The sequence below is a fragment of the Humulus lupulus genome, chromosome 4 (assembly GCF_963169125.1).
Source record: "Humulus lupulus chromosome 4, drHumLupu1.1, whole genome shotgun sequence".
Classification (NCBI taxonomy): domain Eukaryota; kingdom Viridiplantae; phylum Streptophyta; class Magnoliopsida; order Rosales; family Cannabaceae; genus Humulus; species Humulus lupulus.
The window spans coordinates 41,767,247-41,780,985 of record NC_084796.1 but is presented as its reverse complement, the minus strand read 5'-3'; positions in this window follow the sequence as shown (position 1 = coordinate 41,780,985).

The following is a 13,739-nucleotide window of genomic DNA, read 5'->3' as shown; positions in this document are numbered from 1 at the left end:
TGGCTGATATCTATCTTAGGGGTGAAAAGACCAAAATACCCCTAGGTCTAATAAGGGTTTCTAAAGGCTCCCAAGGGAAAAATCATCCTTTCGCACCTATTTTGTTAATCATAATTAACACCCTCCAATTCCCGCTATTCTTGATATTCTCAAACACCAATAATCCATGCCCCGTTACCCTTTTAACTCCCAGCAACGCTCTAATCATAAACTCACCCCGAGACTCACCCCGAGCCCCGAACTTAAACCCGTTATGACCAGACCGAACACTTGCATTCCATGATCGTCTCATGCCGAAAGGCTAGAACAAATCCACATATAGTGCGGTACCATTCATAACTCACCCACATGCACGAAAATACACAATTACGCCCTCAATAGGCCAGATTACCAAAATGCCCTTATAATTAAAATAAACCCATATGCATGCATTTATCATCATATAATAATATAATTCACATAAACATGCATATGATCACTAAATAACATCATAAATCAATTATGGCCCTCTCGGCCTCCTAATCAAGGTCCTAACCCTTATTAGGAAATTCGGGGCATTACACTTTTGCTGGTTTTTCTTTCCAAAAATGGCTGCTTCTTTCCTCATTCGGCTGATACCTCCTTAAGTGTATTCTAGGTTTCCTCCTTTAGCCCCCAAAAGTACAATCCCTTTCCTTTAAAAACGTGAATTCCTCTTTTCTTTTGTCATTTTCTCCCAAATGTTGACTGATGCTTTCTGCCCTTGCTACCTCAGCCAATATTCCAGCTCTCCCATTGACTTGACACGTGTTCTTTGTGCCCAAAATCTGCCTGATCAAAATGCTTCAGCAAAATCTGTTTTGCTGCAACAAAACTTGATAATTCAGCCATTAAAATTCAATTTAAATAGTTTCACATGTTAGTTCATTCTTTGTGCAAATATTTATCTATGAAACTACTACCTTTATCCCATTAGCTATTAAAAACTACAATAATAATCAAACTTAATTAAGATAATAAAAACACCAAAGTTAACTACAAAAGCTAAAAATAAACTAACATCACCCACGATTTTTCCACAAATATAAGTTCAAAAGCACATGAAATAACTCTTTATTCAAGAGTTATCACACCCCCAAACTTACAACATTACTCGTCCTTGAGTGATGACTCTAAAATACAAAACACAAATAACAAAGAGACACAAAGAGCACAAACTAAACAACAAAAGACAAGGAAACAACAAAGACAAAACACAACAACAGTGGACAAACTTTGCTATGCCAATGGTAAAAAGGGGAAGACTCTCAGGAAATTTTATTTTGAATAAGAGAAGTTGAATTTCAATCTTTCACAAGTTTTAAACCAAATTCTTCAAGCATTAATGTTGCTACCAAAATATGAATCAAGTGTTTCACCCTTTAGTGCATGCATAGCTTTTCCTAAACAATTTCAATCACCAAAAATAAAGCTAGACCTTGGTCCTCAAGCTTAAATAATGTCTCCATAAGTTACTTAGTGATTCCCTCTCCACTAATGTAGACAAACACCACACCAAAGATCAATAAAACTTTATCAAGCTTGCAATGATAGGCTAGGGTGAAGGTAGGATAAGAGAGATAAATTTTGGCTCAAATCACCCTAAGCACCTCAATCTTTCTAGGACCTAAATACATAAATGCACACATTAATTTCCCCCAAAGAAAACCCCACAACACAATATAAATCTTTCCACTAGCCTTTATTACTCACATACAAAGACAAAAACTAAAACAAGTTTTCCTTTATTTGAAGAGTACACCCCCAAACATATTTACAAACATACATACATTTTGCTTTCTTTTTCTTTTTCTTTTTTTTTAGATGATTTAATGTAAGGGAGTGCACTCTTTAATTTTTTTTTTCTTTTTGGATATTCTATATATATATATATTTGAATGAAAATAAACAACTAGATGACAAGAGAACAAGAAAATTGAGAACACACTCTCCCCCAAACTTAAAATCAACATTGTTCCCAATGGTGAAAACAAGCAAAAGAAGAAAAGGAAAACGCTCACCCAATTTTCTCTCATCCTCTCAACTCAACTCAACCTCCCAAAATGCACAACAAATAAATCCTATAAAGATCAAGGTGCTAAAAAGGTGTGGTGAAAAGAAGCGATTATATATATGTAAAGCTAGGCAAATGCGTGGCTAAGAAAGAAAAGTGACACTTAAGCTCAATGGGTTGATTAGGGATAAAAATGCATACAAGGTAGGCTTCAAAGGCTCAAACGGTCCAATGATGGCCTAAATCATGTCATCGGTGTGGTGTTGTCTAGGATTTCACCTCAAGGAAAATCACTAAGTAATTCTAGAAACTTAAGCTCTCACAAGAGACTAGCTCTTTCTAGGGTCTCACAATTGTTTAATCAAGCTATGCTCATACTAAAAAGAGAAACACTCTCATCAATCATTTGCTAGCAACATACACACCCAAATAATTTAGTTTAAAAGTGAAGAAAGAAAGACAGTCAGCTTAAAAGTGTTTTTAAAGTGTTGCAAAATCGTCATTGAGCCCCCTAGTTAAACACGAACAAAAGAAAATAGTGTAACGCCTTGGATACCCGAAGACTGTTACGGTGAACGTTGAACCATGAATTTAACTCACTAACCGAGTTCTTTGGTTAAAAACGTGCTTCTAAGTGTTATTAATAGGTTAAGGTGGAAAACCAATCAAAAGGAAATGATATATTTTATTTAAAACATAAAACTGTTCATGGGCCCTTAAAAACGTTTACAAGTTGTTTACAATGCAAAATGGTCACTATTGTGTAAAATTTACAACCCGCTGATCTAAGCGGCAAAAATAGGGTAAACCCCCTAGTTCCCCTGAGAACTCCTTGGTCGTGGTGGTCAAGCGGCCGCATATGTACACATCACCACCTAAGCTCTTCACTCAAGGCTGGGTGAGCTTTTCTTTCCCTTTACCTGCACCACATAGCACCCTTGAGCCAAAGCCCAGCAAGAAAACACAATAATGCAAGTGACTAATGGGTAAGTCACTACGGGGCTTGGCACCCACAACCATGTGACTAAATAGTCACTGTGGCTCCAAGTAACTAGCCTTTGGCTAGACAAGCGCTTATAGTATTCATCGAACTTGAGGTCGATCCGACATTAACGCTCTTTTGAGTCATTCAATGCAGATGTCGATTAGATCTAATCTTTGTTGGCTTGCGTCAAACATGCTAAGCCCGATCTTGACTTATGAGTCAATACTGTGTGACTAGTGCCCAGTACCACTGCCGAACTTGACTAATGAGTCACAGCTTCACAGTTGATACTGACACTATTGCCAATTCTGACTATTTAGTCAGTGCCATACACAAGTGAGCAAGATTTGCTAAGCATTCGATATTCAATCCATGTCCGCATTTAAACATTCAACATGCCTCATGAATAACCATGCATGTCACATATGGGGTGCAATTTTTCTTACCTATGATTCTAGTGAGAATGAATAAAAGAATGACCCTTGAGAGCGATCTATCTTTTAGTCCTTTATAGGTCACCTAGTCATAACCAAATACGGGATTCCATCAATAAAATGAATAACAAAGGTTCCTCAACCAAGACCTAGCCTCTAGGACATCGAATCCCACTAATCCGGGTAGTAGGAATAATCTCGAGGCCTAAGGTTGAGTTCCCATGATCAAAACACTCATTTAGCCTAAAAAACCTTTATGAGCCGCGACCCCAAAAACCCTGAGCCGCGGCCCCCAGCACACACAAACTTCACCTTCTTCAACTTCGAGCTTGGGCCGTGGTGCCCAAGAATAGGGCCGCGACCCCACCTGGGAAACTTGCCATAACTCCGATTTCTCACTTTTAAATCCCTCCAAAAACCTACTTACACATCTCCAAATCCAGAAATCAAAGTTTCCAAACATCCCAATTAGAGCTGTAAATACGGGCCGTGCTTTCTAGCACGGCACGAAACCGACACGAGCCCGGGAGGCACGAGCACGACACAACACGAAAAAATATGGGCCTGGGCCAGGCACGAAACGAATTGAAAATTGGCACGGCACGACACGACATGACAAGCCCGAAGGCACGACACGAAAGCATGAACAAACTAGCCCGAAAGCATGACACGATAAAAAGCCCAATATTTTGACATTAATAATCATAAGAAATTTTTATTTGTCAATTATTAATAAATTAAAATGATAATAGAAGTCTTATTTTTCTCAATGTTTATATTAATTTATTTTAAGATTGGTGAGTTAAATTTTTTAGCATTTATTAGTAGGTATTAAAATTCTAATAATTATCTTTGATATAATTTTGTGTAAAATATTGTTAAAAAGTATATACAATATCTAAAATTATAATTTAAACAAAGAAATGTATTTGGTTTGGTGGTAAGTCCATTGATGGGTAAAGAGGAGGTGGAGGGTTCAATTCTCTATTCTTACATTTTTTGGCAATAATAAAGTGGGCCCAAATTTGGGCCTGAATATAGAAAGTGGGCCAGCCCGAATAAGGAAAGTGGGCTGACACGGCACGAGCACGACACGACATGGGCAGGGCCCATGGGCCGTGCTGGGCCTACTCTTTCAAAAATGGGCTGGGTCGGCCCGAATTTATCAGAGGCACGAAAATGTGGGCTGGGCCGACCCACATTTACAACTATAATCCTGATGATCTAAAATCATCAAAACCTGAGGCTTAAAAGAATCAAATACTCAACAACACACAAAATCCAAATCAAAGCTTAGAAACTCTAAAACTCAAAACTTAAAGCTTGGATTACCTTTGATTGGGTTGTTTCTCGTTAAATACTTCGGTCAAGAAGCTTCTAATCTTTCCTAGGATCGCTATGCCTGGATCCTCTCTTGATTCCGACTCCTAGAACTCAAGATTTCTTCAAAATTGCCACAAATGGTCACAAATGTTAACAGGAGAGAGAAAAAAGTGTTTTAACATAAAGTTCTTTCTGACAGACTACTTCAAGCTTAAGTAACCTCAAATAAAAACCTAATGCTCGGGGGTCCAAAAACATCCCCGGGGGCAAAATAGTCAAAACTTCCAGAATTTCCTCCTGATCTCAATAACTCCCAATATATCCTCAAACAAACATTCTCATTATCCAATATCCCAATAATTGACCCCGTTATGACGAAACTGCTAATTTGCAATCTAAGACTATTTCATGCCGAATAGCTCAAATATATCCCCATAATGATGGGATCTCATCCATAAATCACAACATGCACCAAAATATACAAATATGCCCTTGTGGATACCAAAAATCCACATTAAAAAAAAATACATACATGATCCCGCATTGAGATGAGTAAGGGTTTGCGAACATGAAAGAATTGACCCAACGAGCACACAAGCTAAGTTATAGAGATCAGGCAAGCCTAGAGCCTAAGGCCTAAATGCTCACGTGAGGATAGGCCATGTTGCGCAAAATGACCTTTGTGGAAGCAAAAAGAAAATGTAAGACAAACCCAAGGTAGTCCCAAGAGGCCATGGGTCAAATGATGAACCTTCGATCCCTACGATATTGGCTACATCCTAGAAATCCCCATCTCGTACATATGCACCACGCCTCGCGAAGACGCCCATGGACCTACGAGCCTCGCACGGCTGCCATCTCATGCAGGCGCACCCACGGCCTCGCACCTCACACAGTCGCGGCCCCTGCCTCGCCCAGGTGCTATCTTGCGCGCCTAGGGGCCTCGCTTGGGTGACATCTCACGCAGGCCTCAACCAGCCATGGCCCCTGCCTCGCCTAGGTGCCGTCTCACGCACCAGCCACACTAAGGGCCTTGTGGCCTCGCCTCGCGCATCAGCCACGACAAGGGTCTCATGGCCTCGCCTCGCGCACCAGCCACGGTAAGTGCTTAATGGCCTCGCCTTGTGCATCAGTCACGCCAAGGGCCTCGTGGCCTTGCCTCACGCACCAACCACGCTAAGTGCTTAGTGGCCTCATCTCGCGCATCAGCCATGCCAAGGGCCTCGCCTCGCGCACCAGCCATGCCAAGGGCCTCGTGGCCTCGCTTCGCGCACTAGGCACGCTAAGGGCCTAGTGGCCTCACCTCGCGCCTCATCCACGACTAGGGTATCATGGCCTCACCTTGCGCACCAGCCATGCTATGGGCCTCGTGGCCTCGCCTCGCGTACCAGCCACGCTAAGGGCCTAGTGGCCTTGCCTCACGCACCAGCCATGACAAGGGCCTCGTGGCCTCCCCAAAGCGTCTCGCGTCCTTAGGGGCCTTGCAAGACATAACCTCCCCAAAGCGTCTCGTGCCCTTCGAGGCCTCGCAAGACATGGCCTCCACTAAACACCCCTCGGCCACATACCAAGGGCCTCGCGGTATGTAAAGGCCATTAGAGCCCAGCTATAAATAGAGCTTTACCCCTCAGAATAAGGGGTTGGAAAATTCATTTGATGTAAAGGCTATTAAACAATATACATTTTTTACTCCATTGTTGATCTGTGTTTATCCTTCCATAAGTTCATTCTAAGTTCTTATCCAAACATCGCTACACTTTCCTTTGAGTTTTTCTATCTAATTTCATTGACGAGATTTCACCGTCAACAGCCCTCAACAGGCCAAATTATCAAAATGCCCTGATAATCAAATGTGGACCCACATGCATGCATTTAACATCATATTATAATATAATTCACATAAGCATGCATATAATAATTTAATGGCATAATAAAACAATTATGGCCTTCCCGGCCTACTAATCCAGCCATTAAACCGCATTAGGGATTTTGGGGCATTACAAAGAGTATCCCTTAAAGATTAACTAAACAACAAGACAAGAACATAACAATCAACAAGACAACACAGAATAAATACAAAACAATAGACAATGCAAGGTAAACAACAAGATAGTTCAAAACAGGAATTAAATACAAATCAAAAGGTGGGTTAAAACGGCTCCCTCCGCCTAGTCCTCGGAATCAGAATCCGAAGGACTAGGGTCATCATGAAAAACTGGAGCGGTCCAAGCCACAAAGATGGAGCTCAGGAACACTGGAAATGGAGCAATCATTTTGGTGAAGTTCTGCTGAAGGGACTTGATGAGCGCGACATCCCGTTGTTTAGCGTACTTCCAGTAGTCATGCTGCTGAGTTTCCAGGGACACCAACCGTCCAAGAATTTCCCTCTGCTGAGCAATGAGGTCAGTGAGTGCATGAGCAAGGGACGGAGCTGGTGGAGGCATGGTGGATGGCCCAGCTGCTGAGGCAGACACACGACTCTGACCAGTGATATTCATGAACTCCTATTTATGTTTATTAGATCTTTTTATTCACTCGTTATAGTCTCTTAGAATAATGAGGCTAATGAATTTTCTATTGGAGATTCAATATCATGGATGGGTGGGCACATGAATTACAGTATTGTAATCCATGCTTTCCTAACAGACCGAATATTGGTTCCATTAAGGGTTGATTCTGGAACTGAACAGTTATTGAGCTCAAATCTATAATTAGATTATAGATTAATTATTCGCTTGTGAATTAATGGTACTTAAGGATCAAGAGGTAATTAGAAGGATAAAATGGTAATTTTTGACCAACTCTAATTAACGAACCAATAATGAAGGACCAAACTACATATATTGATTATATCAATGGACTACTAGAGAAAATTATGCAAATGTAATTCTATAAATACTTAGAGTGCAATTCCATATTTATAGTGGAGTAATCATGGAATTAATAAATAAGATTATTAGATTAAAGAGTTTATTCAATATTCTGGTTTATTGGAGCTTCGTATTATAGATCCATGGTCCCCAAATCACCTCTGTCCTACACTGTCAAGGGTAAGGATGTCAAAAGAAAGATTTGTAAAGAGAAAATACTAAATTGTAAAGGAATTAATTTTCCAGGGCAAGAAAATAATTATGTGATAATTATGGGTAATTGATTAATTGTAAATTAATTAATTATTTAACTATATAGTTTTTATTTTGAAAAAAATTAGGTTAAAATTAATATTAATCTTGTTTGGATTAATATAAAGAGAGAAAATAATATATATCTTATTTATAATATAATATTTATTTATTTAATTTAAAACCGATATTTTAAGATAAAGTTAATTTTTAATTAACTGATATTTATGTTGGGATAAATATATTGTCTTAAAAGTTGATTAAATAAACAAATGAGAAAATTAGGGAAACCCTAATAGGGCTGGGCGACACACATTGTACATTACAGTGTGTGGTACCTAACTCAGGGATTTTATCCCAGGGATTTGAATTTTGAATTTCAAATAATTTTGTTTAATGAGTTATTTAATTATTATTTTTAAATATGATTTAAATAAATAATTAAATGTAAATATCTGATGAGTTTTAATTTGAATTATATTTTTAATAATATAAATATTATTTAATTAGATTAAATATCTTTAAATAAGTTTGATAGTACGTGACTTTGAGAATAAGCTTTATTAATATTTTTAAGAATAAAAATAGGACTCTCTCTCTCTAAAGCGATAGTTTTTCTCTATTCCTGAAAAACTATTCTAAACCTTCTCTCTGTCAAAACTCTCTAGATCTCATGTGTTGAGGATATCTAGGGAGTCACATAAATCAACATTTTGAATCCTACGTGCCCACACACGTCCTTGTGTGTTTGAGGATTAGTTTGGAAGATCAGGGTGTGAGATCTCAGAACACTAGATAGAAAGATCGTTGATCTATACAAAAAGACTCAAGGACACTTGAGAAGCTACAAGAAGTAATCCCTGATCTATTTGTATGTGATTTAATATTTATATATATGCAGGATCCTGGCTGGTATTAATATTTATTAAAATGGGTCCATATATTTCTTAGATTTGATCATTTAATACCAATAATTGGTACCAGAGTAGTCTATATATATATTAAATACTGTGTGGGTTTCTTGCATTTGTTATATGTATGTTGATATGTATATTGAATGGACATATATGTTTTTTGAATGTATGATTGAATGATGGATCTTTAATTATATGGTGTTATTGGGTTAGGAATTTTATTGTTTTTCTATATCTTGTGTAAGCCAAAAAGGGCATAGGATTTTTGTAAATTTATTTGAGAAATATGCATTTTAAAAATTTGTACACAAGAGATGAGGATGAACCCGGGCCATGCACCTAAGAGGCACATGGCCCGAGCCCCTGCTCAACCCTCGCGCAAGCCTAGGCCTGAGCCTTCTGTAGCCGTGTGCTAGACGCAACCCCAGCCCCAGCCCCGCGGCTCCCAGCGTGCACCCCACGTCCCTGCGTGCACGCACCCGCCTGTCTCTGCGCTTGCTGCGCTCATGCGCCAAGCCCCTGGCCGATCCCCTGTACACCAGCCAGAAACCCCACCCAAGCCATTGGCTCCTTCTGTCACCGACCCTAGGGCACCATCTTGGTGCCCAAAACCCTAATTCCCAAGTTGTTGAAAAATATCTTTTATTTAATTAGTTTTTAAATTATTTGAATTTAAAAGTTTAATTATCTTATTTTATTTTATTAGAAAATAAAATATCTTTTAGTTTATTAAGATATTTTAATATCTTAAGTTTAAATAAATATTTAAATTTGATTAATTAATTATTTAAATTCAACTAAATTAAAAAGATGACAAAAATAGTTATTTAATTAAAAGTTAGTTTTAATTAAATAAATTAATTAGAAACTTTGTTTCTATTTAATAAGTTGGGCAAAACAAAGTTCCTAAAGATTAGCAAGAAAGCATAAAGGAGAGGAGGAGTATTATTGAAAGTTACATTGGCTTAGATTGCAATTTTGTTTCTAATTTTTCAATGGGTTGTAAATCTTAGAAATACCCATTAGTACTCGGTTTATCATTTATTGTTTATTTATTTATTGTATTTATTTAAATAAATTTTTATTGATATTTGATTGATAACATGATCGTGCATTAGTCAATTACATGCCATTCATGAAACCCCACACAGTTTCTCATTAATCATGCATCTTTTAGAAACATGATTATCTAGGATTGTCCTATTTGTTTATATGAATTGTTTTGGAGAAACCAATTGTATGTAAACTACTAAGTATTAAATTAGTTAAAACTTGGTAATTCACACCCTAATAAAGACAATAGATTTTATAGGCCTTTATGATAACCAACTTCATGTAAAAAGCGTTTTAGTAAAGTTAGATGAATATAATGGGTAATTATTTAGATCACATTAATTATAGAAACATGCTCTTTTATAATTATGAATTTTGTAATTAATTACATTCATAGGGTTATTAATAAACTAGTAATTAAGTTGGAATTTATTGATTAGTTTAATAAAACACATTTGATCTAAAATAGTAAGTGGGAGAAGGTGAACATCTCAATGTGACCTATGGTCTCCATTATTAGTACAACACCGTGAGATATGAATAGGGCCTCGAGGCGGCTTTGTTTCCGTCCCCCTAAGGAAGGTTTCGAGACATATTAATACCAAGGTTGGCTTCTTATGAAGATAGGAGGAAGTGATGTATTTTAGGCTTGATCGACCCTAAGGCGACACTCTCTAAGTTAAGTCATGAATTTCGAAATAATGGGTTACACTTACAAAAATGTAATAAAGCTTTTGTAATGGATGATTGCATCTTGACCAAACCAGCGGTACTTTATATTTAAAAGAGAAAATAAAGAGTTATTTTAAGTTTTAAATTATAAAGATAAGATTGTCTTATAAGCTATCTGAATTTAACTTGACCAACCCTAAGGTGACACTTTATTTGTTGGGTAGTTTTATCGTGGAAAAGTAAATGTTAATTTATGTATTTTAATTATTGCATTCTTGCATCATGTTTACTTTCCAAAACATTGATATTTTTTCAAATGATAATATTATTGTATTTTATTTATTTCAGTAATGTTGAATGGTGGCAATCCAATAACCGCTTTACTATTGTTGACCGCATTTTTGGCCAACGACGTGTAGACGTCAAAACGACAAAAACCTTCAAGATAAATATACGACACAGACAATTTTTATGGTGGTTCAGCCCCAATGTGTTGGTAATAGCCTAATCCACTTATAGTTATGATTATAGATCTACACTCAAGATCAGATGAACCTGAGTCAACTGAGTTTCTTCAGTGCAGATTACAAGAATACAAGAGTTCTCTCAAGATACAATTACTCTCTCTCCAGAAAATTGAAATCGGAACCCCTTTTATGGTGCCACGAGCCTTGTATTTATAGGCTTAGGATCGTACAGATGATGTCCCCCATAATCGGGATATTTTATTATTCTCACTATATTTAATTAACAATAATATTCAAAATACAACGATACACTATATTTATGGGATAATCTGAGAGATTCCCGGGCAGGTAAGACCGATTCTTGTTGAAGCCACTTCTGGGATCTTTTGCGTAGCCCTGCTCTGTCTAGTCGATCCATATCACACTCAGGAGGAAAACTGATGGGCCAAAATTCCTCACTGGTCGGCCAAACCTTCACTGGTCGGACAAACACACATGCCCCTGACTGGTCGGACATGCACCTGTCTAGGCAGACATGCACCTCACTGGTCGGACATGCATGTGACTGGTCGGCCAAGGTCATGACTGGTTGGCCAAGGTCATGCTTGGGAGGACAAGCATGTTACTGGTCGGCCAAGGTCGTGACTGGTCGGTCATGACACTTGACTGGCCAGTCAAAAATCTTCACTGGTCTACCGGGTCACTCCTAAGCCAGATTACCCAACCATTCCTTGCCATTTGTCACTTCTATTGCCACGTCATCGTTTTCAAATTTTGGGGATAACAACTATCACTTAAAAAACTTAATGGTGATAATTTTATAAGATGGAAATCAAATCTAAATCTTATGTTAATCTGTGAGAACCACAAATTTGTCCTGACTGAGGAATGTCCTGAAGAGCCTGCTGTCATTACCCCAAAGAATGTTTGGTACAAGTATGATGCCTGGATTCAATCCAATAATAAGGCAAAGTGTTACATGTTTGTGAGCATGAATGGTGTTCTGAGAACGAAGAATGAAACCATGGAAACTGCATTTGAGATAATGGGTTCTCTGTAGGCCATGTTTGCGCAGCAATCTGATCAAAGTAGACATGAGGCTACAAGAACCTACATGACTACTAAGATGAAGAAATGTGTTTATGTACGTGAAAATGTTTTACATATGATTAACGTGATGCATGAAGCTAAAATACATGAGGCCATCATTGATGAGCGTACACAAGTAAGCATCATATTGGAATTTCTCGCTCCTGCCTTTTCTGCGTTCACAACCAACTATATTATGAATAAGTTGGAATACAACATGACTTAGCTGTTGAATGAACCGCAGACATTTGAGTCCCTTAACAAATCCATTACAAAAGAGATTGAAGAAAATGTGGTAGGGGAGAAACCTTCAAACTCTGAAGAGAAATCCAAGAAGAGAAAGAAGAACAATGATAAGGTCAAAGGAAAGGGAAAAAAGTCCAAGAAAGGCAAGAAGGCACCAAAAGGGAAGGAGAACAAGAATGACAACAACTCCAAGAAGAAAGAACCAAAAGGAAAATGTTTCCACTGTGGAGTTGAAGGTCACTGGAAGGGAAATTGTAAGAACTATCTCTCTGAGCTAAAAAAGAAAGGTAAATATGATTTGCTTATACTTGAAGCTTGTGTAGTGGAAGACGATATGCCATCCTGGGTTTTAGATTCAGGAGCCACTAACCATGTTTGTTGTTCCATGCAGATACTTGATTCATCAAGGGAGCTGGCAGATGGTGAGGTGACCATGCGAGTTGGAAGTGGAGCACTTGTTTCAATAAGAGCAAAGGGAACACTCTGTTTAAATTTTAGGAATAATTATTTAGTTTTGAACAATGTTTATTTTATTCCTGGATTTTCTAGGAACTTAGTTTCTTTATCTATGTTGCATGAACAATATTTTGATATTTCTTTTAGTAATAATACGATTGTTATTTCAAACAATGGTTTCAAAATATGTCAAGCAGAACATAATAACGACTTGTATATGTTCAAACCAAATGAACGAGCACTCAATAATTCAGAATTATTTCAAGTAGCAAAATCCCAAGGTAACAAAAGACAAAAAGTTTCAAACAAAGATGACACATATCTTTGGCATCTTAGACTTGGTCATATAAGTCTAGATAGGATAAAACAGTTAACAAAAGATTGACCTTTGAGAGAACTAATAGTTAGAACTCTTTCAGTTTGTGAATCTTGTCTAGAAGGAAAAATGATCAAACGTCATTTCTCAGTGAAAGGCAATAGAGCCAAAGAACCTTTGGAGCTTGTACACAACGATGTTTGTGGTCTAATCAATGTACAAGCAAGAGGCGGGTATGAGTATTTCGTCACTTTTATTGATGATTACTCAAGACATGGTCACACTTACTTAATGCTTAAGAAATTTGAAACCTTTGTTAAGTTTCAAGAATTTAAAGCTGAGGCTGAGAAGCAGTTAGGTAAATGTAACGCCCTACTTCCTTAGAGCCGTTACTAAGTGAGTTTAAAAACGTGCTTTCATCTCGCTAATCGAGGTTTTAGATCAAACAGTGTAATTAAGCTATAAACAGAGAAAAAACCTTAGAAATAGTAATTTCCATAGACAATCATAAAAGGTTTACACTTGGGATCCCAAAATACAGTTTAGAAATGTTTACAACATATTAACTAAACCAAGTCGACTAGACGACAAAATCAGAGTTTATTTACAAGCATCTCCCAAAATCCTCTG